Source organism: Muntiacus reevesi, chromosome 3 (genome assembly GCF_963930625.1).
Source record: "Muntiacus reevesi chromosome 3, mMunRee1.1, whole genome shotgun sequence".
In the NCBI taxonomy this organism is placed as follows: domain Eukaryota; kingdom Metazoa; phylum Chordata; class Mammalia; order Artiodactyla; family Cervidae; genus Muntiacus; species Muntiacus reevesi.
In genome coordinates, this window is record NC_089251.1 from 242,573,015 (window position 1) to 242,599,642 (window position 26,628).

Consider the following 26,628-nt stretch of genomic DNA (forward strand, 5'->3'; position numbering starts at 1 on the left):
CCTCAGCACGGTTGAGGTTCTGGGAGCCGGAGAGGGTCTGGCTGGTCTCCGAATTTCCTTCGGGGCGCCGGAGAGGGCCCCGGGAGCGTTGGGGAAGCCCCCCGCACTCCTCCTGGATCCGCGCTGTCCTCCTACCGGAGAGGGCGGGCGAACAAAGGTGAGAAACGGCCGGTCGCGGGACACGCTGCACTTCGCCGGGATTGTCCCTCTTTGCCGGGTGATCACGGCGCGCTGCCGGGAGAGGCTTCCCCGCCGAGCCTTGTCGCCACTCACCTGACAGCCAGAAACGTTACGGACGCGCGGCCGGGAGGGCGGAGGAACCGCGCACGCTTCCAAATGCTTTCACCCTGGCCCACGGATTGCCAGGACTGGGCTTCGGACATTTCTCCAGGGACTCTGGCTTCTGGCAGCTGTTTGGTTTCCATCAGGGACACTGAGTATCAGACCACAGTGCTGGGAAATAGGCGACAATAGTTTGTAGGTTTCCAGGACTCTGGGCCATTAGCGATTTCTTTCAAAGAGGACGGGACGGGTGCACAGCCTACAAAAGGGTGTTAGTAAATCGATAAATGAATGGTTATTCCCTATGAATAACCATAAACTTTAATTTGATACCTGAACACAAATAGTTTTAAAGAATTGCCATATTTTGGATAACTCCTTTGTGTCATAAACAAACTTGTGTTACTTATTGAATCAATCTTAGTTACCAAATTAGATTTTGCCTGCCATGCATTCTCCGGGGTGCTATTAAAACAAAACCGGGACAGCAGCACACGCTTCTTTTTCTCAGCTGAAAACGTTACCTACCCTTTCTCTCCCTTCCCCCGCCCTCCATTCATCAGTAGAGGCTGAACTCGGATCACTGAGTATAGACTCCACTTCTCTCTCAGACTTCACCTCTCCTCTCCTGCCCCCAACTCATCTTGGTCTTGTTTCTTAAGCTTTTGCTCTGTTTGTTTGTTTTGGTATTTCTATTTGTCCTAAGCCACTCTTGAGTGGCACAAATGGTAGAATTTCTCTTTTGTGCCATTTGTTGCTGGAAAAGCCAACAGACAGTACTTCATGGGAACAATAAATATCTTTTGTTTCAGGAAGGTGTATTATTCAATGGACATTATTGTTGCTTGAGAACTAAATCAGCTATTTCACCTGCAGAGATTAACATGCACAAAGGAACAGACTTAAAGACCTGTTTCAAATGATTGGACTCTAGCACGGATGCCCTCTTTGATCCTATCCTGCGCTGAGACTTACAGTGAGAAAGTGGGTGTGTTTGCAGGGTTCGAGTTGCTTGTAGAGCAGATGTTTACTTAGAGAAAATGGGAACTCATATCTGAACTTGCAGTCTGTCCAAAAAGAGCCTGTGGGGCAGCCAGTTGCTCTCTGACCACACATAGTAGGGACTCCATACAGTTGCCGAATGACGTCTGATCAATCCTGGCTGGTAAATCCTGGCCACGCTCACTTTTAGCTGGCTAATGCATTTGAAAGACATGTATAGTCTTTATGTTTTGAAAAACAAGCATGTCAGCTATTGACCTGCAGAAAGCTGATTCCAGGCTGTTCGTTTGGTTGGAAGAAATAAATTTGTTAGAGAATGGAGAGAGCTTTGTACTTTGCCTTTTTCTGCCTTTTTTTTTTTTTAAATAAAAGTTAATTTCATAGTTGAGACTGGAATTTCATTTTTCCTCTTCCTGAACATCTTTTTCTTCCTTTGGACAATCCCATAACTTATAGTTTACACAAGGGGGTCAGCTGCCTTCAATTGTTAGTCACAGCAGATGTCCTCGTATTGATATGTAGAGACTTGGTGAGTTTCTTGTATTCCCTTGATCCAAATAGAAGTGATTTAATAGCCTATATGATAAGTGAGAGTTTGTGATTAATACTCAATATAATAATCCAGGATGGCCCGTATACCACAAGATGCTCTGGCTTTTGGGATGGTGTCGACTTTGCTTTTTCCTATAATAGTGACAACTCTTGTCTTTAACCATTTGGGACTCTCTTACTTTTCTGATAATTCAAGGGTACAGCTGTATCCAGAATTTCAAGTACTGTATATTTCTCCTCTTCTCAAACCTAAGTGACACATTTTGGCGTCCAACCTGTGGCCTGCTTTTCAGCACCCATCAAGGACCTGAATCAGTATAACTGAACTGGCCAGTGCTGTTGGCATTATCACAGCTCGCTTTTGGTACCCTTCCAACACACTGGGCATGTTTCTTTTTCTTTTGCAGTTTTCTGTCATATATAACATGATTTAAAGAAGGTTGGAAATCTTTTTATAAAATGATTTGTAATAGAAAATAATTCCCCTAGGATTCTCTTCCTTTTATGCTTTTGTCATTTATTTCGAAGCTGAGAACATACCTATGAAATAACTAATTATCCAAGACCTTGATTTCTATTAAATGGGAGTCTTCAATACCCTAGTTGAGACTAAAATTGTGAATTTGAATTCATTCTCCTCAGTCTTATTTATTTCTCTCTATAAAGAGAAACACTAAAGAATGAATTGAATTGGCCTTTACCCAACTGAGCAGTCCTATCTTTTTAATTTCACTCCCGCTGTTGGGTTGTTGGCAGTGAAGGCAGTAGTGGCCAGAACAATACCATGTTATAGCACCATATGGGTAACAGTGTGAATACCCGGCATGGTCGGTTAAAAATGGAGCAGTCTAAATTCAGTGACTTCTGGCTGAGTCTGTGAATGACCCAAAGCTTGGTGGTTTCTAGCATAGCCTTAGTTAGATATTACCTGCTTACCTGAGTAAATATCTGTTGTTTACAGAAAAAACCTAGAAATTTCTTGTAGCATGAAAATTGTAGTGTATTCTGTCATATTGTGTTGTTGGCTTGTTGACAAGGAACAAAATATTATTTAATAACATAGCATCATTTATTTGATGAATTTTCTTGATTTAATACTTGTTTAGGCTCCATAAGCCATTCTCTGGAATTATAATAAATGCTTATTCTAAACTCATTTTTAAAAAATATGTGCTATTATGGTATTCATAAATGTGGGATTAAAATTTTGCTGAATTTCTGTTTAGGAATAAAGACATTTTTGTGTTACTGTTATAAAAGGTAATGCTAATACATTTTCTTCCTTGTGGGTTTAGGAGAGAGACACAGAAAATACTTATTGAGAATCAGAACGTTTGCATTCTAGTCAAACTTACCTCACACTGGGGTGGCCACCTAATTTCTGCCTCCCTTATTTTCTCTTTTGTGCAGTGAAGTTGATGGCCTTTGTAATCCAAGGTTACTTGCACGTTCACAGTCATCTGATTCCTCCTATAGGAATGCTATAATATTTGAAGTTTACTAATTGTTATCTCTTGAAACTTTAAGGCAGGCTAAATGTTATTTTTTTTGAAGGTAGTAATAAGTCATCTAAGAATAAAGAACATTTTTCATACATACAAATGTATGTAGCTAATGGTTTTGTTTCTTATATTTTTAAATTATGGGTTGAGTTAAAGGAATCATTTGGGCTGTTTTCATTTGTGCTCCAAAAAGCTATACTATTTCAGAATAACCAATAATGAATATTCCCCGGAGAAAGCAATTGCTCTCTTTCCTTAGAACTTTTTTAGCTAGATCCCAGAGCCAAAGGATGAGATGGTTGGATGGTATCACTGACTCAGTGAACATGAGTTTGAGTAAACTCTGGGAGTTAGTGAAGGACAGGGAAGCCTGGTGTGCTGTAGTCCATGGAGTCTGCAAAGAGTCAGACATGACTCAGCACTGAACACCGAAGAGTAGACCTGACACCTCTTGTGATGGCTGGGCGAAAAATGAGCAACTCATTCATGTCAGGTTGGTTTTCCAAGCGCTAAGCTACCTGAGAAATGTCATTCTTCAGAGGCTGACACCAGAGGTGTCAAACAATGACCTGTTGCCCCCAAACCCTCAAAGAACAACAGGTCTCAGTTGTATCAGAAGGACTGTCTGGCCAGTGGGTTAGTTTTTCTTATGGGTTTGCTTAATATCTTGGTCTTGTCAATAGCCTTGGGTGAGACCACAGAGGAGAAGAGAAGAGAGGAGAGAGAGAAAAATGAATGGAACTGTATTCTTGATGGTTAGAGGGGAAAGGGTAGGTATGAGTGAATGTAAGGAAAAAGTGGGATGCCAGGTGAGTTTCATAACCGAAGGATATTCCCATAATGTACCTTAATAATGAAGACACTGATATCTTCAGATTTATTTTAGAAGACTGGAGTATGCAATGGAATGAATCTTTATGTACCCTCAAAATCCATAAGTGGCCATCTTTAGTCATAAGTTGCAAGTGTCAAGGTGATGATGGTAGGAGGTGGCAACTTTGGGAGGTAACTAGGTCATGAGGGTGGAATCTTCATGCATGTGTGGGATTAGTGCCTTTATGAAAAAACAGGCTCCAGAGTGCTACCCCACCCCTTCCATCATGAGGACACAGTAAAAGATGGCTGTCTGTGAAGCAGGAAGGATGACTTCACCAGACACCAGGTCTGTTTGCTGGCACCCTGATCTTAGACTTCCAGTCTCTAGAACTAACAGAGAGAAATTTCTTTTGCCATTTAATGATATAATCTCAACATTTTCCATGTCATTAAACTTATTCAAAAGTATTTTCATTGACTACATTATTCTATGCTATGGATATACCATAATTCATTTAGCCAGTCCCTATATTATTGTTGGATATTTAGGCTGTTTCCAGTTGATGTGTATAAACCTTTCAATTACTAATGACTTCCTAAGAAATGTTTTCTAGAAGTGGCATTTCTAAGTCCAAAGATAAATGTTTTAGTGTTCTTGATAGATACAAATCATCAATTTGGTGTCAGGAAAGATTATATTCATTTGTATTATCTTATTAGCATGCATATGATTATTATTTGAAGAAAATTTTTTTTTATTTGAAAGTCGAAGAGTTGTTATTCTTGTAATGTGAGTGTGTTTTATGTTATTCGTGATGAACTTTCCACAAATATTTGTTCAGTTCAGTTCAGTAGTTCAGTTGTGTCCTACTCTTTGCAATCCCATGGACTGCGGCACGCCAGGCTTCCCTGTCCATCACCAACCTCCAGGGCTTATTCAAACTCATGTCCAAGGAGTCGGTGATACCACCCAACCATCTCATCCTCTGTTGTCCCCTTCTCCTCCCACCTTCGATGATGTTGGGAAAGCCCAACATCAGGGTCTTTTCCAGTGAGTCAGCTCTTCACATCAGGTGGCCAAAATATTGGAGTTTCAGCTTCAGCATCAATCCTTTCAATGAATATTCAGGACTGATTTCCTTTAGAATGGACTGGTTGGATCTCGTTGCAGTTCAAGGGACTCTCAAGAGTCTTCTCCAACACCACGCATCAATTCTTAGGTGCTCAGCTTTCTTTACAGTCCAACTCTCACATCCATACATGACTACTGGAAAAACCATAGCTTTGACTAGATGGACCTTTGTTGGCAAAATAATGTTTCTGCTTTTTAATGTGCTGTCTAGGTTGGTCATAACTTTCCTTCCAAGGAGTAAGTGTCTTTTAATTTCATGGCTGTAGTCACCATCTGCAGTGATTTTGGAGCACCCCAAAATAAAGTCTCTCACTGTTTCCATTGTTTCCCCATCTATTTGCCATGAAATGATGGGACCTGATGCCATGATCTTAGTTTTCTGAATGTTGAGTTTTAAGCCAACTTTTTCACTGTCCTCTTTCACTTTCATTAAGAGGCTCTTTAGTTCTTCTTTCTACCGTGAGGGTGGTGTCATCTGCACATCTGAAGTTATTTATATTTCTCCTGGCAATTTTGCTTCCTGCTTGTGCTTCATCCAGCCCAACATTTTGCATGATGTGCTCTGCATATAAGTTAAACAAGCCGGGTGACAATATACAGCCTTGACGTACTCCTTTCCTGTTTGGAATCAGTCTGTTGTTTCATGTCCAGTTCTAACTGTTGCTTCTTGACCGGCATACAGATTTCTTAGGAGGCAGGTAAGGTGGTCTGGTATTCCCATCTCTTGAAGAGTTTCCAGTTTGTTGTGATCCACACAATCAAAGGCTTTGGCGTAGTCAATAAAGCAGAAGTAGATGTTTTTTCTGGAACTCTCTTGCTTTTTCAATGATCCAGTGAATGTTGGCAATTTGATTTCTAGTTCCTCTGCCTTTTCTAAATCCAGCTTGAACATCTGGAAGTTCACGGTTCATGTACTGTTGAAGCCTGACTTGGAGAGTTTGAGCATTACTTTGCTAGCTTGTGAGATGAGTATAGTTGTGCAGTAGTGTGACCGTTTTTTGGCATTGCCTTTCTTTGGGTTTGAGTTGAAAACTGACCTTTTCCAGTCCTGTGGCCACTGCTGAGCTTTCAAAATTTGCTGGCATATTGAATGCAGCACTTTCACAGCATTATCTTATAGGATTTGAAATAGCTCAACTGGAATTCCATCACCTCCACTAGCTTTGTTCATTCGTAGTGATGCTTCCTAAGGCCCACTTGACTTCACATTCCAGGATATATGGCTCTAGGTGAGTGATCACACCATCATGGTTATCTGGGTCATGAAGGTCTTTTTTGTATAGTTCTTCTGTGTATTCTTGCCACCTCTTCTTAATATCTTCTTATTCTGTTAAGTTTATACCATTTCTGTCCTTTATTGTGCCCATCTTTGCATGAAATATTCCCTTGGTATCTAATTTTCTTGAAGAGATCTCTAGTCTTTCACGTTCTATTGTTTTCTTCTATTTCTTTGCATTGATCACTGAGGAAGGCTCACTTGTATTTCACTTTCTGTGAATTCATGTATATTTTTCTACTGGGATGAACTTCCTAACATTTTGGGTAGGAAATGGTGGCCTTTTTTAAAAATCAGAATGGTCTTATATTGATCTGTTTCTCTAGTCATATGTTTATACTCATTTCTTTCTGCTTACTGACTCTCCCCTACAACCTAAGTCATCATCATGAGGAAGGAAGTTTCTCAAATTCTAGATATTGGAAGGGATGAATGCAAAAGAATGAAGTAGATAATATCCTGAGTTTACTGTGGAGGATGAGACAGAGAGAAAGATCTTGGAAGAAGTTTCAGGGGTTAAGAATGAATGGGTTTTTATGAAGGAAAACTCAAGAGATTGAGCCTAAACAACTTTATATTGTTTCTCGGAATTTTGGATAAAAGCAAATTATTAGCTGAGTCATCAGGGAAATGCAAATCAAAACCAAAATGAGATATCATCCTACACCCATTCGGATGGCTACTATTAAAAAACAAAACAAAACAGGAAATAAAGAACATGTGGAGTAATTGAACCCTGTGTCTTGTTGGTGTGAGTGTAAAATGGCACAGCCACTGTGGAAAGCAATATGGAGGTTCCTCAGAAAACTAAAAATAGAATTATTGTGTGGCCCAGCAATTCCATTCCTGGTATATGCCTGAAAGAATTGAAATTTGAGTCTCAAAGAAATGTTTGCAGACCCATGAGCATAGCAATATTATTCACAAGAGCTAAAAGCTAGGAGCAACTCAGATGTCTGACAGGTGAATGGATAAACAAAATGTGGTATATTTTAACACATTACAACATGGATGAACCTGGAAGACCTTATACTAAGTGAAATGGGTCAGTCACAGAAAGACAGACACTGTAAGATTGCACTTATATGAGGTACCTAAATAATCAAAGGCATAATGACAGAAAGCAGAATGGTGGTTGCCAGGGGCTGGAGGAAAGTTATTGTTTCATGGGTACAGAGTTTCAGTTTTGCAATAAGAAGTTTTCTGGAGATAGATGATGGTGATGATGGTGGCGAAATGCTAATATAAAGATAGTTCACTGACTAAAAGAAAAAGTCATTTACTAGAAATACCTGGTTTCATTTTCTAGACTTGACAGTTTTCTATTTAGGAATAAACATCACTTCCATAAGGGGTGATGGAAGGAAGCTTGAAGGCCAGAGAGCACTCAAGTATCCTGGACCTTTTTGGAAGGCCCTTCAGCCAGACACCTTGCTTCAATCCATTTGTTGGCTTGTCCAGAAAAGGAAAGCAAACTGTCTTTGGGAAAAGCACATTGTACATTTTCAGAGGATCCCTAAGACTAAAGTAGAGGCCTTCTACTTTATGCTCTTTCACTTCATACTCCATCGAAAGCAAACCAATGTGATAGGATAAATTGTTAGCAAGGCAGGTGGCTAAGGCCAGAGATACTTCCTCTGGTAGGAAGCTTTTACAGTGGAAGAAGAGCAGATTTCTGATCTTTCTCCCTCGTTTTCGATTTAACTTCACACCCTTTCTGTAAGCAGACGTTAAATTTGAACATGGTTTTGCTTAAATGCTATCTACTATAGGGCAGGTTGCAAGCAATGATTATTGCAAGCAATTGATTGCAAGCAGTGGCAGGTACATATTATTGAAAAGTAGTTTTCAAAGTTTATATTAATGTTTGATCATTGTACAAAACTCTGCTTTCCATGATTCATTTATGAGAGTATTTTGGGAAGGTTTTGTTGTTTTTAAAGGGGACTTTCTCTTCCTCACTGCTAGCCTTCAAGATGAACTTCTTGTGGACCACTCCTGCTTCCTATTCCTGCTTTTGCTTTTGTTACCTCAAAATTGGATTGTGTGGGTTGTTTTTGGCAGGTGTGGGGTTGGAGATACCCAAATGGTTTTCCATTGCAGGGAAGATGCAGTCCATTACTAGGTGGCCTTTTATGGCCACTTAGTGACCTAGGAATCACGTTTGTGACTTGCTGATGTCTATATAAATGTCACATCTTATGTCTGAGGTTTTCTGGTTACAAAGCTGTTGTTGCTGTCCTGAAGCTGTGATTGCGATTCTTTCCTTCCTCTCTTCCTTTTTTTCCCTTTCTTCATTTATTTTTACCTTTTATTGTTTCTCTTTCCTTTCCTTCCCTTCCGTTCCATCTTTTCCCCTTTCTTCCTTCCTCTCTCCATTCCAGCTTCCTTCCTTCCATCCTTTCCCTCTCTTTTTCTACTTTTCTCTGTCTCTTCCCCTCTCCCCTTTCCTTCCTTCTGCTGCTCATTGCTGCCTTTGTTGTTTAGTCACGAAGTCTGACTCTTTTGTGCCCCATGGGCTGTAGCCCGCCAGGCTCCTCTGTCCATGGGATTTCCCAGCAAGAATACTGGAGTGGCTTGCCATTTCTTTCTGCAGGGGATCTTCCCGAACCAGGGGTTGAACCCATGTCTTCTGCATTGGCGGGTGGGTTCTTTTCCAAGTGAGCCACTGGGCAAGTTCCCCTCATTGCTACAGATCCTTTTAAAAGACAGGGAAGTTTAGAGAGCAGAAGAGCAACACAGAGTTAAGAGTGGGGGAGAGGAACAGAACCATCTAGAATCTTGCTTAGGGACACGGTTTGGCAAGTATCAGAGTCCAAGCTGCCAGCTAGTCTGAGTGGCTCTGTAGATTTTGTCTTAATAGATCACCATTTCAAAGCAAAATAAAGTGACTTGGTGCTTTAACCAGAGTGGCAGTTTTGGACACAATAGTTTGAGTAAAGGAAAACTGAGAACCAGTCACTTAGGCATGCTGGAGATTAAGAGAATATAAGGGCTTTGTCCGTCAGTGGGAGTATGGATATCTTTGAGTGCATGGATACACTCCAGAGTGATGCCACATTTAAATTCTGTTACTGTTGTATACACGTATAGGACTTCATTAGAAATGTATATTCCTCAGGAGAATTAAAAGGAAAATGGGTAGGATATCAGAGAGACTGTGGAACTTGGGTTTAAATTCAAACACTGCCTCTTCTCAGTTATTCAGTAGTGGACAGAATGCCCTGAAATTTGGTCTTCTCACTTGTAAATTGGGGAGTGTGCCTACTTTGTGATATTGGAAGACTGTCTGTGAAAATGTAGTTAAAGGGGACTCAGCTGGTTCTTAAAAATATACATTGTGTAAAAAAATAATTGATAACATAGTGCACTACAGTATGTACTATGAGAAGAAATAATGTTCTGTAACGTGATTTCATGTGTTGGATGTACCTGTGGGGAGTTGGTGTGGCTTATAGGGGCAGTGGAACGGTTTTATGTATGTGATCCTGGAACTGAAGGATTTACTAGTTCTGTTGACGAGTAAATATTTGGCGTTTTATACAGGCATCGAAGCTTCAGTCTCTTCAACACAATGCCTATTTAGTGGGGAGAATGCTTCTTCACCTTTTATTCTCTAAGGTTAATAGTGGATTGTAGGTCAGGGACTTGCTTGGGTGACAGAAGACTATTTCTCACGGTAGGATTTGAGCTGGGTGATGGGCAGCTGTGTGCCACTTACGGCTTAAAGTTTTCTCAGAGGGCTCTGCCTTGAGAGAAAGCCCAGGAAGATGGACTTCCACTGGATGGAGTTTTCTCTGGAAACTGCCTTTCAGTGGACGGATGCCGTATGCAAATATCCCAGTCTATCTCCCACTGCTCCATCTGGCTCCAGGGTCAGTTTTTTATTGCTTATGGTCTCCAGGGGAAACTGGCTAGGTAGTCAACCAATGGTAATGGCAAACATCAAATTCACCATTTATATTGATTTAAGACCTAGGCTGAATTCTGGCCATGCCACCTTTTTTGCTGCCACAGATCTAGGAGCAAATAGCTTAATCTCTTCATGCTCAGTTTCCCCTTGAAACTCTTAGGGTTCTGAAGATTAAAAAAGATAAAGCATGCATGCATTGTGTTTAGGGCAGTGCCTAGTTCATGGAGGTGGTAATTATTTGTTCTTTGGGTTTATTGAAGGTGCATGCACACACGTACACACACATGCACACTCTCACACACACAAACACACAGTTGCTTTCTGACTGCTTGTTGGAACCCTGGTTTCCAGAAATGAGACTTCACTGGAGGTGTCTGAAACTTTGTACTGGCATTATCTTTATGCCATGAATGAGGATGGCAGACTACATTCTTGCTTTCACAGGCTGGGGTTGCTGGTGTAGTCCTTTGACTTACTTTTCCTAATCCTCCTGTTTCTCTCTCTCTCTCTCTCGTTTTCCCCTCCAAGGAGCATTCTGATTCTTCCAGTTGTAGTTGGCTGAAAATAATCCCAGTCTCTTAGAGAAGAGCTGGACCTTATGCACCTCACACTTGTCTGTCATGCACTTTGCTGAAATATGTTACTATTTAGACAGTTCAGAAATACTTATTTTTTCTTCCCTAATAAGAGCCTTCCAGAGAAAGGAAAGTCTTGGGAATGACCTTTATTATTTCTTTCAGAACTTTAACTCTCGTAGGTTATCTTAATTTTATCCTTAAGAAGAAGGAAATTCATTCTAGGGTCTTTGGGATCATACTTGTGAAGATGCACACGTTCAAAGTTAGCTAAACATACTAAATATATGTATTTTTTTCCTTAAGAGAAACAAATCTACACCCCCAAATTTGAACTTCCTTTGGTATGAATGTGGCAAACCTAGGCCGGCCAAATTAGTTCAGAAGGGATTTGTACCTCATTTCTACTCGAGGCACTTTTCCAGCTCTGCACAGCTTAAACATTTCATTCTTAAATATACGATTTTCCCTGTAAATAGTTTAACAAGCCTGTTAAATTCTTTAAGGCATTGATAGAGGGCATCTTAAGAGGAGCAAATATAACATTTGTGGTGGGCTGTCTTTCTGTTTTATTAATTTATTTTTTATTGAAGAATAATTGCTTTACAGAATTTTGCTGTTTTCTGTCAAACCTCAACATGAATCAGCCATAGGTACACATGTATCGCCTCCTTTTTTAACCTCCCTCCCGTCTCCCTCCCCAGCCCACCCCTCTAGGTTGATGCAGAGCCCCTGTTTGAGTTTCCTGAGCCAGACAGCAAATCCCCGTTGGCTATCTATTTTACATATGGTGATGTAAGTTTCCATGTTACTCTCCCATACGTCTCACCCTCTCCTCCCGTCTTTTAAATGAGGAAGTAAGGCAAAAAGGAAGCTACAGTGCTCTAGAATGACAAATTATCAAGAACGGCCTTAATTTTAATTCAGTAATAGTTTAACAGTGTCATTGACTTTGCACTTAGGGAAAAAAAGGAAAACTCATTCATTAAAAAATAGTTGAGTCAGTCATGTGTTACACACCAGTGTGGCACCAACGTCAGGGGGAGGGGTGTTGGAGGTGGGAGAGGTCTTCCCTGGGTAGCAGCAGTAAGGGGCTATATTACCTACCAACAGATATAAAAGAAAACAATAAAAATGACTAAAAGTTGGTCTGCTTTTTCTTAGCACCATGTGAAGCCAACCCTAAACATAGAATTGATAGAGTGAAAAACTAGCCCCCTTAGCTGAGCACACTCTTCCCACCACCTCTCCCCCCACTTCTTAGAACACCACTTCCAGATGCTGTTTTAGGGCACAGATGTTCTGAAAACCACAATTTGAGAAATTCTGGGGAAACCAGCAATCTCCAGCTCCCACTTTCTGATTCAGGACACCAAAGCCTATAGAAATAAATGAAGTAACTTGCCCTCACCACCCACCCAGGGCTAGGTCCTGGGAGAGTGTGGCTGCTATAGGATGCTCACAAGGCCATTGTAGGATGATGCCCCTGAGCCCACTTTTTCTGGAGCTATCCCAGCAAACGCCTCAGCCCAGGAAAAACTGGACCTGAAAATCAGGTTGGTCACATCACCTGATTGTTTGCTCTGCTACACCTAAGTTGTTCTGGTCACTGGCCAGGGGTGTTTCTATTGATACAACAAAAATGGCTACTCTGCCTCTCCCTGCAGGTGAATGAGGCGGATTGTGGGAAGAAGCATCTGGATGATTTGAGATGTGTTGCCTGCCCCATTGTCAATGTACCACATTTCATGGCTTAAAAAAAGAAGATGTGATTGAAGGGGCCCCCACTGAACGTGGGTTGGAGCTCTGAGAGCAGAGATGACTCTGCAGACAGCCGGGACCCCTTCTTAGTGGGCTGATTGCTCCTGAGCTAGTTTGATCCGTGTTACTGAAACCATGCGCCCAGTTTTACTTTCCTCCCACTTTCACCCTAGTGCCTGTTAAGCACCCACACTGAAGTGGCTGCTTGCAGAATCTACAGGGGAACTGGGGAAGAGAGCAAAAATAGATATACAGGTGGTGGTTGTCAACCAGCAGTTATTTCTAAGGAGTGTTCGGGCAATCTAGTGGTTTTCTGTGTGTGCATTTTTTGTTCATGGTTTTGTTGAGTTTTACAAAGTTTAAAACTCTCTTTTGGTAGTGGTAGGTACCTGTGGTTTATTTGAAAGAGCCGGGCTTCTAAAAAAACATTGCAGTGAACTGTATCTTAGAGTCAAATGAGGGAAGTGTTAGGAAACTCCAGTGCTCTGACTTTGCCTCCCTCAGAGGCAGGCTCTTGTCTTGGGTCTCTAAGCAGGCAGGAGGCTTGCCACAATCAGTCCCTGAGCTGTGGCCCATGCCTCCCAGCCTGCCACACCTTGGCATAGAGTCAGATGTAGATGATTGGGTAGAGGACAGCTCGTCGTCAATTTAAAACCAGGGTGTGTCATATTTTTAATTGCTGTCTCCCTTTCACTTAGTAATTCCACGTCCTCTGGTTACTTCTCTCTCTTGCTCACACCCTCCTCTGCCTCAAATTGAAGGTAGCCTGGGTAGCCTGAATCACCTGATTGGTTGACTCCCTCATTTTTTGATCCTGAGCCTTGATTACCAGGATCTCTGTTATAACTCCCATTTTCCAGGATAATAGTGAGTTTGAGCCAGATCCACTTATAAAGGATGGTTAATAAGAGCGATCACCTCCCATTGTACTGCCTTTAATTTTTTGGTGTCTTTAAAAAATAAGTCATATGGAATAAATATTCTTTCTGGTTTCAAAAATAAATTTATGGCTATAGACTTTTTTCCGGTTGGAAACAGAAGAAATAAAATTGGTTCCCAGATGAGGTAAGAATCTGCCTACAATGCAGGGGACACAGAAGACGTGGGTTCAATCCCTGATTGGGAAGATCCCCTGGAGGAGGAAATGGCAACCTGCTCCAGTATTCTTGGCTAGAAAATCCCATGAACAGAAGATCTTAGTGGGCTACAGTCCCAACATTTGCAAAGTGTCAGATATGACTGAACATGAGCACAATTCAGTTCCAGAATTATAAAACAATTGTTTGGCAAGCAGTTTCCCCATTTCTCAGAGTTGAAGATGAGATAAAAATGTTGCGTTAAAAGGAGAACTTTCTCTCCTTTCCATTTTCCCAGCCAATATCTAAGTCTCTACTCGGGTCAAATCTGAGGACATCCAGTCCTTTCAGATCGTCTAAAGCTTTTCTGAATCGGATGCACTTAGCTGCCAGAAACTTCTTATGGCTCTATTTTAAAAGCCAATCTAGAAGAGTCCGGAAACGGCTCTGACTGGGAACTGCTAAAGTAAATAGTGTGTGGTGATACATTTTGGAATTTGACACAGGTTATACTTATCTTTGCAGGTGAAAGTAAACACGGTCTTTTTGGTCCTGAGGAGTGTTTAGATTTGTGGAGAGACGGAGAGTGAGAGGTAGAGAGAGAGAGAGTAGAGAGAGGGAGAAAAGGAAGGAGGGAGGCAGGGACTCTCCGCCAGGTGTGTACAACAAAAAGAAGCGTCGCACCCTGACTTTGGCTTAAAATTCCATCTTGGTGGAACCCCAGTTCAGCTAATACCCTAATGGGTGTGTGGGTGCTTGCTCAGTCACTCAGTCATGTCCGACTGTCTGCGATCCCACAGATGGTAGCCCACTAGGCTCCTCTATCCATGGGATTTCCCCAGGCAAGAATCCAGGAGTGGGTTGCCATTTCCTCCTCCAGGGGATCTTCCCAACGCAGGAACTGAACCCACATCTTCTGTGTCTCCTGCATTGGCAGGCGGATTCTTTACCACTGAGCCACCTGGGAAGCCCAACCTAATGAGTATTTGCTGCAAATCTGACACTGAAATGCACAATCATCACTTGCTTAACAAATGTTTATATGGCATTGTTAGAAAAGTGCTTTATTTTTCTAATGTAAACTTTTTATAGCATACATACTGAAACATGCACAAAAGTATACTTAAAACCTATAGCTCACTGAATTATCACAACAAAGCAAACACACTTATGTGTTCATTAATCAGAATGCAGATTTAGAAATAGAACATTACTAGCATCGTAGAATCTTCTCTATTAGTTTTTACTGATTTTATAAATTAAGGAAAAATTATTTGCAGTGTGAAAATGAAAGGCAACTGTAACTCCTAGTCCATGTGGCATACCTATTACCCATTCTTCCACTTAAGGTCTTGGTTTCTTATAGAGGAAAACATGAGCTTTGCTCTGGCACTTGCGGTCACCCATGGAGCCATATTTCCTCTCTTTGTGTTAAGTTTGTACGTATGGTACTTTGCTGGTGGTCCAGTGACTCAGGCTCAGGCTCCCAATTCAGGATACCTGGGTTCAATCCCTGGTCAGGGAACCAGATCCCACATGATGCAACGAAGATTTTGCATGCCACAACTAAAGGTCCTGTGTGCTGCAACCAAGACCCTGTGCAACCAGATAAATTAAATGTTAAAAAAATAAGTTTGTACACATGCTTGGATAAAGGTGTGTGTGCATTTATGCAAAATTTGATTAATAGTTGGCTATAAAATTTAATAAAAGAAATTGCTTAGAAAGGAATGGGAAGAAGATATGAGAAAATGATTGAGAGAAAGAACCATAATGAAAACATTCTTTTTCTTTCCCACCTTATTTACTTAATTAGTGAGAATATTTTATAAGGATTGATAAAGGGACAAAACTCAGTGTCTTTGAAAAGAAAGCAAATGACTGATGTTAAACAGGGGATAAATGTGTGTGTTTATTGCAATGTTTCTGTGTCCTGTTGCTTGGATGTAGAGGACCTAAGATTTGCTGAGACAAAGGAATCAGGCTTTGGATTTAAATAAGCCATGTACTTTGAACACTGAGTGTTTGCTTATGATATAGAAATACAGCTCTTATTTAGAAAATAATACCTTTAAGTCTTGCTGTGTTTTGTGTTTTTAAAATTATACTCACCTTGAAAACAAGTATTTGTTGTTTGTTGTTTAGTCGCTAAGTTGTGTCTGACTCTTCTGCGACCCCATGGACTGTAACCCACCAGGCTCGTCTGTCTATGGGATTTCCCAGGCAAGAACACTGGAGTGGGTTGCCATTTCCTTCTCCATGAAAACATGTATGTTTTAATTTAAATATTTCTTATTTAATGCAAGCTTTTTTCTGTTCCATCTTTGGATGTGTCTTCTATTCAGTATATTCTCTTTTCTTCTTCAGGAATACCAGTTACACACATGTTAGCTTTTCCTGGCCTGCCTTTCATATTCATCTTTTGTACAGTGTTTTTAATATATTTTATTATACATGGTTTTATTAATTTCCCTCAAGCCTACCAACCAGGTGTCCCTTTCACTCATGTTTATGTCATCTTGATCTTAATGTTGTTTTAATTTTTTAAATAATTTTTTCCTTCCGTTCTACTGCTTTTTGCAATTTCTTTTTGCAATTTTATTTTTCAGTTTTCTAATCACTTTCTAAACCCTGGTTTCTCTTTTTTGGCATTTTTTTTTTTTAAAGCAATAATGTAGCCTGCAATTTCTTTAACATTTTTGTTTGAAGTCTTCCTATGTTCTTGTGGGTAATTCTTTTTCATTTGATTTCTGGTTCTTATTATTTTGCAGTTCTTGTTCTTAGATTTTACTGCTTCCTACCCATGTCTTTTAGTCTAAAAACCGCAAATATTAGATCACTTTCTGCTTATTTTTATAAAGAGGGTATCTTAAAGTCAATTTGGTTAAAATCTATTATTTTTGGACTCATGGAATAATAGAATGGTTTTCTTTTACAATAATTTATTTCATTGATAAAATCTTCAAAGTCTGTGACTACCGTTTCATAATCTTTCAGTGTTCACATGGCCACGACACTGCAGGTGAGGGACAAAGCTTTCAGAGCTTTTCTGATAGCTGTGGGAGAAAATATTCTTCCAACTTATGCATTCTAGAGACAATGGGGATTTCACACCAGTTTTAAATGGAACTTCTAAATTTTCTTCCCCAGTTCTTACAACTGTAATAGCACAACATACTGTGAACTCGTGGTGTAGTATTACCTCAGCAGTAACTATTTGTTAATTTCTAATATATTAATTCTAGTTTGTGGACTTTTAAATGTTTTGGTGTCTAAAGTGATTAATAATGCTACAAAGTAGCCAGTATTTGAAATCTTTTGAACATTTAAAATGATAAAACCTCTTCCATTTTTAAAATCATTAAAGAAATTACCTGGTTTTATATATCTATAATCTCATTGGGAAACTCTCAATGCAGAAAAAGTACAGCAATTTTCCATTTTCACTCTGTTTTCTCAGTCCCTTGTTCTCCCTAGATGTATCCAACATGAATAGTTGATATATATATTCTTCCAGAGCGTTTTCAGTGGATTTACCTGCACACTCATACACACAGAGAAATATAACTTTTGTTTAAAACATGAATTATATACTCAAAGTGCTGTTTTGAAACTGTTTTTATTTAATATTATGCCTTGAAGATTTCCCAATGTTGGTGAATGTAGGACACCTTTATTCTTTTCACTATGATAATAATATGATGACAACATCCCATTGTTTGGGGTTATTTGTTTATGAATGCTATTAGAAACAATGCTATGACATCATTCTTATACAGACTTCCTTGTACTCAGGTGTATTACTGTAACCTAACATACAGAAGTCAGATTGCTGGGTCAGAAGATGTACAAAGTTAAATTTTAATAAATGCTGCTGGAATCTTTCAAGAAAAATCATATGAATTTACTGGCTGACCCAACACTGTGTGAGAAACCAGCCTACTCTGACTTGAGTGTGAAAGTGAAAGTGTTAGTGCTCAGTCCTGTCTGACTCTTTGTGATCCCATGGACTGTAGCCCACCAGGCTCCTCTGTCCATGGGATTCTCCAGGCAAGAACACTGGAGTGGGTTCCTATTCCCTTCTCCAGGGATCTTCCTGACCCAGGGATTGAACCCAGGTTTCCTGCATTGCAGGTAGATCCTTCAGCATCTAACCTGCTGCAAATTTGATGTAACTTGTACAGATTGTCCTAATCTGTAAAGAAAATAGCTGTTTTGACATGCTGTTTCACAGAATTGGGGCTGTGGGTAAGAATAAAATTTAGTAGTATCTGCCATGAAAGGACATTTTGTTAGTCTTCCTTTACCTGAGAAATTGGAATAATAATCCATAAAATGCAGTAAGAAAGTCCATCAAGTTTATATTGCGCTTTTACATCTACTACAGTCATTTGCTTAGAAAACATTTATCTCATACATTTATACCCCTTTCAACATTTGTTATAAAAGAATGTAACAAAACACTATTCCTATTAAGTCAAGCTAAAGCAATTGTGTTTCGTTATATTATTTTATAAGAAATAAAAGTCATTTATAGATTATATTAAATCTTATCACCTTGTATAAGAAATCATGAATGAGGGAAATCTGTCCTCATCTGAAGTTTTCTAATCATCTGTTATATGATTAAGTTATTTGGAGGGCAGAAAAATTTGTACTCAACAAGTCACCAAGTAACCAAAATTCAACAAGTAACTAAGAATCTAGAATTCAAGGGAAATTTTAAAATCTACAACTAGGTTATTTTTCAGTACAGCTGTTTGCCCACCCCATCCTACCTCTGGTCATCATATTGTCTCATTATGCCTTTCTGTTTAAGAAAAAGTTATGTTTTATACCTTTAGAATAGCATTTATTAAAATTTATAGACTTTTATGAAAATGTTCAAATATACAGAATAGCTAAAAAAAATGCCATGAACACTTGCATTACTGAAATTCAATGATTAACATTTTATTGTCTCTCTCTATATATTTTATTTTCTTCTGTACCATGCAAAGTAAATTTCAGATATTATGACACATCATTTTTATTTTTTATTTATTTTTATTTATTTTTATTTTTTATGACACATCATTTTTAAATACTTGCAAATGCATCTGTTGCCTAAAAAGACATTATAGGGTGACTTTTTAAAAGTAGCTCTTGGAGAATGAATATTACATTGTGGAATTTATTATGTTTTCAAAACATTTTTGAATGTATAGCTTCAAAGCTCTATGGGTTTTGGAGTTGGTGAAATTATAAGGTAAAGGAAGACTATAAATTTAGATTCAGTGCCTAAATTTAGTGGTTGTACAAAAATAAGGCTTGAAGTGATATTTTAGTGAAAAACTCATGGGTGATTAAATGTACTAATTGGAAGTTGTGTCCAAGGTTTTGAGCTGGAAAACCATAAGTTTACAAGAAGTAGCTAAGTAGTTGGGCTTCCCTGGTGGCTCAAATGGTAAAGAATCTGCCTGTAATACAGGAGACCGGGGTTTGAGCCCTGGGTCGGGAAGATCCCTTGGAGAAGGGAATGGCTCCTCACTACAGTCTTCTTGCCTGGAGAATCCCATGGACAGAGGAGCCTGGTAGACTACAGCCCATGAGGTCACAGAGTCGGACACGACTGAGTGACTAACACTTACTTAGCTAAGTAGTTATTCATTCATAACATTTCATGGCATTAGAAAATCAGTGTGAAGTACATTGGCTTGTAAATCAAGTTTTAGACTCATTTCTATCAGGCAAACATTTCTCAAGATTGCAGACTCTTGCCCCGGATGTGGTGGAGTTTATGTTTCTTTGGGTCATGTTTGATCTTCTAGCATGGTGAGCTCAAGATTCCAAAGCAAAGTTGGAGTACAGTTACCTTTTCAGAATGCAAGTCCAGACTCACCATTTCTGTTGGCTAAGTAAGCCTAAAGCAATGAGTTGGACAGGGTCTGAAATAAATGAGATGTAAGTTTGTTGAATACCAGACCACCTGACATGCCTCTTGAGAAACTTGTATGCAGGTTAGTAAGCAACAGTTAGAACTGGACATGGAACAACAGACTGGTTCCAAATACGGAAAGGAGTACATCAAGGCTGTATATTGTCACCCTGCTTATTTAAATTATATGCAGAGAACATCATGAGAAACGCTGGGCTGGAGGAAGCACAAGCTGGAATCAAGATTGCCGGGAGAAATAGCAATAACCTCAGATAGGCAGATGACACCACCCTTATGGCAGAAAGTGAAGAAGAACTGAAAAGCCTCTTGATGAAAGTGAAAGAGGAGAGTGGCTTAAAGTTGACTTAAAGCTCAACATTCAGAAACTAAGATCATGGCATCCAGTTCCATCACTTCATGGTAAATAGATGGGAAAACAGTGGAAACAGTGGCTGACTTTATTTTTTTGGGCTCCAAAATCACTGCAGATAGATGGTGATTGCAGCCATGAAATTAAAAGACGCTTACTCCTTGGAAGGAAAGTTATGACCAACCCAGTCAGCATATTAAAAAGCAGAGCCATTACTTTGTCAACAAAGGTCTGTCTAGTCAAGGCTATGGTTTTTCCAGTAGTCATGTATGGATGTGAGAGTTGGACTATAAAGAAAGCTGAGCACCGAAGAATTGATGCTTTTGAACTGTGATGTTGGAGAAGACTCTTGAGAGTCCCTTGGACTGCAAGGAGATCCAACCAGTCTATCCTAAAGGAGATCAGTCCTGAGTATTGAAGCTGAAATTCCAGTACTTTGGCCACCTGATGCGAAGAGCTGACTCATGTGAAAAGACCCTGATGCTGGGAAAGATTGAAGGCAGAAGAAGGGGACGACAGAGGATGAGATGGTTGGATGGCATCACTGACTCAATGGACATGAGTTTGGGTAAACTCTGGGAGTTGGTGATGGACAGGGAGGCCTGGCGTGCTGCAGTCCATGAGGTCACAACGAGTCAGACAGGACTGAGGGACTGAACTGAACTGAAGTTTGTTAAATAAATTGTTGCAATCACTGTTCCAGGCTAAAATTATACACTTAGATAAACTTGTATATTATTATTGTTATTCCCATTTCTCAGGTACAGAAAGAAAGAGTAGCAAAAGAAGTTAACATCCCCCCCAAACCAGTTCTTGGATAGAAAAAGGAGTCTCAGCTTCAAAGCAGCACATTAACTGTGCTCCTCTCTAGAAATCTCTTTATCTTATCATCCTATTATCATCAACTTGCCTGTGTATTCCTGGGAAGGAAACTGCTTAAGAAAATATCAATATATGCTTATATGTGGAAAAACTGTAAAACAGTAAAATACTGTATTTAATGCAAATTAAAGCTGTCTTCTCAGGGACAACCGTTTGCAGTTGTTTTCTGGGACTTTTTTAATGCATATCCAAACACATATAGTTCTCTGTAAATGTTATATATGTTCTTTTGTGACTTCCCTGATGGTTCAGCTGGTAAAGAATCTGGCTGCAATGCAAGAGACACAGTCGATATGGGTCCAATCTCTGGGTCGGGAAAATCCCCTGGAGGAGGAAATGGCAACTTACTCTAGTAGTCTTGCTGGAGAAATCCCAGGGACAGAGGAGCCTGGCGGGTTGCAGTCCATGGGGTCACAAAGAATCGGATACGAATGAATGACTGAGCCCACACACATGCTCTTGTGTACTTTTGTACTTTAAATGGTTGTAGAGAGTTTTAACACATATAATATATATTTTACATATATAATACATAGCAATATATTTATCATAATTTATTTAATCAATCCTCTATGAATATACTTTTAATTCATCTTCAGGTGCTATTTAAAGCAATGCCACAATAGCTATTTTTGTACACATATCTTTGTTTATATATGACTGTTTAGGATAAACTCCTATTAGTTCAAAGTGATTGGGTCATTTTGAATTTGATAAGTATCATCAAATTGTTCTCCTAGGGGATTATACCTGTTCATAAAGTTTGTAATGTGACATGCAACAGAGCTGTCAAGTGTTTGCCAGTTGGCGATGTGAAAAATGGTGTCATTTAATTACCCTTTGTTTTTAAGTGAAATTCAGCCCCATTTTCATGTTTTGAATCCACTTAAAACTTTTCTGTGAATGACTTGATGTTTTTGTCATTTTGGGGAGAGTTTGTTGAATTATGAAAGCAGAAATAAACTAGTTATTTTTCATGTTGATTATAAATATTTTCCTTTTTGTCTTTTGACTTTAATTATGATTTTTTTTCAAGACTAGAAATTGTAATTTTTGTGTGGTTTGAGTAATTACTGTTTTTCCTTCAGAGTTACAGTAGACTCTTGAGCAACATGGGGGTTAGGGGCACCAAACCCCTGTACAGTTGAAAATCCTTGTACAAACTATAGTGGACCCTGTGGAGAAGGCAGTGGCACCCCACTCCATTACTCTTGCCTGGAAAATCCCATGGCCAGAGGAGCCTGGCAGGCTGCAGTCCATGGGGTCGAGAAGAGTCGGACACGACTGAGCGACTTCACTCTCACTTTTCACTTTACTGCATTGGAGAAGGAAATGGCAACCCACTCCAGTGTTCTTGCCTGGAGAATCCCAGGGATGGGGGACCCGTCTATGGGGTCGCACAGAGTCGGACACGATTGAAACGACTTAGCAGCAGCAACAGTGTATCTGTGGTTCCTCTGTGTCCATGGATTTAACTGGCGGTGGATTGAGTAGTACTGTAGTGTTTACTGTTGTAAAAAGTCTGCCTGTAAGTGGAGCCCTGCAGTTCAAACTTGTGTTATTCAAGGGTCAGCTGTACCTTCTTCTGTGCTTGTCAGTGTCCCTAGAGAACATTCTCCCTCTTTCCTGCTGGAGGGGCTTGTGAGCCTGCTGCCTGCATCGTGAGAGTTGTGCAGTGAAATGGAGCTGCAGGTCCTGTATGGTTTGTAGATTTTCACTCCATCCCCTGTTTTGGTCATTATGCTCAGTGTCCCAGTGACCAGAAGTTCTGTAACTCACCCTCTCCAGGAGTAAACCATCCTTCCTCTTGGGGCTAGAGAGAGCAGTCACCTAGCTTCGAGTACCAGATCTGAGGTCTGCCTCATCCTTTTACAGACTCAGGACCTGTTCTGCTCCCCAAACCTCCTGAGGCATCTGATGCCGGTGGGTTTCAGGCATCCTCTACGCTAAAGCCTGGATACTCAACGTGTGAACCCCAGACCGGTCGTTTCCGTTCACATCACCAGGGAGCTTGTTAGCAATGCAGCACTTCAGGACTCCTGCCCAGAGGCCTAAATCAGAATCTGAACACCCTCTGTATCACCAGGTGGTTCTTGTCACGTAAGAGTGGGTTGCTTTTTTTGATTTCTGCCGATGGCAGGCACGTAGGCTACATCTGTCTCCATTTGGCTGAATCACCTGTCACTCATGCTTCTGTTTTCTATTTTCCAAAACTTTTGGTGGTATTTCTTATCTGTTACTGTGGCCTTTTGTTCTTTTGGAAGTTTGCCTTGTTTATTCTTGTTTTTTTAAATGTGATTATTTATTTATTTATTTTGTCCTGTCTGCTCTGCATATGGGATGGTTTCCAGACCAGGGGTTGAACCCACACCTGCGCAGTGAAAGCACAAAACCCTTACCACTAAACCACCAGGGGACCTCCCTTGTTTATTCTTTACAGTGATTTTCCTTTTTTTGGGTGGGGGGGTTTCAAGAAGGCTGAGAGATAAAAACATTTATTTACTATGTTTAATGAAAGTCCCCTCTTCTGGTATTTTATGATTTTTTAATGTTTAAATCTTTAAAACATGTTGAATTAATTTTGGTGTCAAAAAGAGATCTCCAGATTTAGTCTTCCCCACCCCCAATTGGAGAGCCAGTTATCCTAACATGGTTAATTAAATGATCCCTATTTTCCTTTCTGATTTTAAATGCTATTTCTGTCATATGCTAAATTTCCAGTGCACTTTGACTATTTTAATTATTGTAACTTTATAATATTTTTTACTGCCTGACAGTACTATTCCTCTCCATTTTTAGAAGACAGTTTTAAAACTGAGTTAAAATAAACAATTTCTATATTTCCCGTTTATTTTAATCTTTATTTCTGTTCATTACATTTTTATGTTTACTTACTTAAAGTGATAGGGTGATCAACTTCTTTTTATTTCTAACTAGGTTTTTAAAATATATGAAGTAGAGGTACTTTTCTTATGTACATACATATGATTTTTTTTTTCTTACAGACTTTATTTTCTTTTATTCACATATGACAAATTTGAAGCCATTCCTAGGAAAATCTGTTTCTTCCCATCTTTTGAGAAGGGTACGATGTAAACACTGTTAAATGCAATAGACAGCTTTACTGCATGAATATGGTATGACAGACTGTGTGTTGTGATTACTTCTATCCAAGACTAGGATAAGAAAGGCTCCCTCAGCTCCTTCCAGTGGGCCAGTCCAAAGCACACCACCAACTTATCAGAGCTGTGACTCTGCATTAGTTAAGAATCTCTCAGATCTTGTGAGATGGAGATCTTGTTAACCTTTCAGATGCAAAAATTGGAGTTATTTGCAGCAAAGTGCTTAACTAAATCCCTGCGCCATAGTAGGTACTCAGCCAACCAGCTCTGCTTCTTTAAATTTGTGAAAGAAGCTTTGGCCTTTCAGAGTGATTTAATCAACAGGGGTGTTGAATTGCTCACTTGAATGTGCTGGTAGGAAAAAAGTTTATGTGGGAACACTTCCCAGTGTCTTTGCTTTAGGGTACATGATCAAGTTTCAATTGTCCATACTCATGGAGGGGAGATAGGACATGAGTAAATAACAGCAGATAATATTTTAAGCCTTTCAACATAGCTGAGAATTTGTTGGACAATTACTTTTGCAGAATATAGTAACAGAATTTCATAGCTAGAGGAGAACTTTGAGATTACAGTCCTTTCATTTTACAAATGAGAAAACAGACCTAGAGAGACAGTGACTCACCCGAGATCATACAGTGGTGTGATCTTAGTGGCAGTTAGGATCAGAAAACAGATATGTTAGCTCCCAGTTCCGTGTTTTTAATTAACTCTTTAAAATTATACTTGCTTATGTACATATCCAAAGCCACCCATGTGGCACCTGATGATGTCTGGGACCCTAGCCAAGTGTAAGGTAAAGGACCCATGAACTTGGAGGAACAGAAACACTTTTGAGCCTTTGTGCTCCCTCTCTCTTTCTTTTTATTTATTGAGAAGCCAGATAACTCTCCTCTGACTCACAGCCACAGCTTTGATTGTGTTATATTCAGGTGTGGGCCGGTAGATTTAGGGTGAGAAGCTAGCACCGGGGAAGATCATTCTTAACAGAGTAGATATACATCTAAGTCAGAGAGAAAGTGGGAACCCTTGGGGACATAAGTGTCCCTAGAAGTCTTGAGTAGGGTGTAGATTCCACATCAACAAGACAGGCAAGAATGAGGACCACACACGTATCGTGGGCAAAAGCAAGTGGTTAGAAAGCCCCATTCAGTGATAACATAGCAAAAAGTGTGTAGGAATGAAATATCAACAAAAGCTGAGCACCAGCCTGAGCCCCCTTCTGAAAGGTGGTGCAGTGGGGATCCTGTCCAGAGAGTTTGTGGTTTGAAAGAGGAACAGTTAAAAGCCATCAAGAGGGAGCCAGCTTTGAAACCGACCAACTATTTTGCCTTTGCTCAGAAGTTTTTTGATTTCCTAATCAGGTAGGATCAACTGTAACCACTTGAGGTTTCTAGGTGTAAGTATTGAATGGAGTGGATAAAGTTAATTCCTGGCCATCATTAGCTCTACATCCAAAGCTGGACTTTAAAATACACAACTGTCTAACTTCAGTAGCTTCGCTTCATAATCCAACAAACTGATTTTGCTTTTGACTTTACTGTTGAGAAATAAATGCTTGATCTGTTATATAAGTAGAAATAATATTGGAATCGTCGGCTAGCTGACAGGCCAGTTGTTTTCCCCAGATATGGATTTACTTATTAAGCTAATAAGCCATTCATTTGTAACTATGAACCTCTATTATCTTGGGTTTTGATGAATTTGAAATAGTACCAGCATGAATACATTTCATTTGGAAGTAGTTTCAGTTTAGAAGTTATTTCCTTTTAGAAAACATCAGTTTAAACTTTAGTTGAATTTTTGATACGTTTAGAAGAATCTTTAAAAATGTGTTTCAAAGGCACTAAAACTTTCTGTTATGGTGGCCTTAAAAATCCAATAAGCATGGACAATCTTTATTTGTAGAATCTTTAGTTAGAACACATAGATACTAAAATAAATTATGGCATTTAAACTTGAATCATTGTGATTCAGGGGGAAAAGTTAAATGAAGCTTTCCATTTAGGCTTGGAGAATCTTTTGTTGGGTTTAGGTTGACTTAAATGAATTAAAATGAGTGTTAATTTCATTTGCGCAGAGGATTTAAATAATTAGTTATGGTGGATTAGATCAATGGACTTGGAAGTCAGTGGGACAAAAGCTAGAAAAAGGCAAATAAGTGGGTCTGCGCAGTTGTTGAAGTCATTAGCTCCATGGACTTTGCTGCTGCACCTCCATCACTAAAGATACCCCCCACCATGAGCCTCTCTCCTAGTCCAGGGATGTTGGCTTCCCAGATGCATAGTACAAATTGTGCCTTCAGCTTTTTCTTGTACCATGAGTCATAGTCTGAGTGGTCTTCCTTCTGTTCTGCTGCAGTATATAATTCATGCAAAAAAATCTGATTTCAGCTGTGTCAACTTCAAAGGGTTGCAATCAGGCGTATATCTGGAAGGATTTGCTCAGAG

General features: G+C 39.7%; 1 protein-coding gene across 3 annotated transcripts in view; it reads left to right on the top strand.

Annotated features, from left to right (window-relative positions):
- The window catches only part of CERS6 (ceramide synthase 6), a 332,112-nt gene that overhangs the window by 554 nt on the left and 304,930 nt on the right, over positions 1 to 26,628 (top strand). The gene's annotated exons all lie outside the window — the stretch shown is intronic.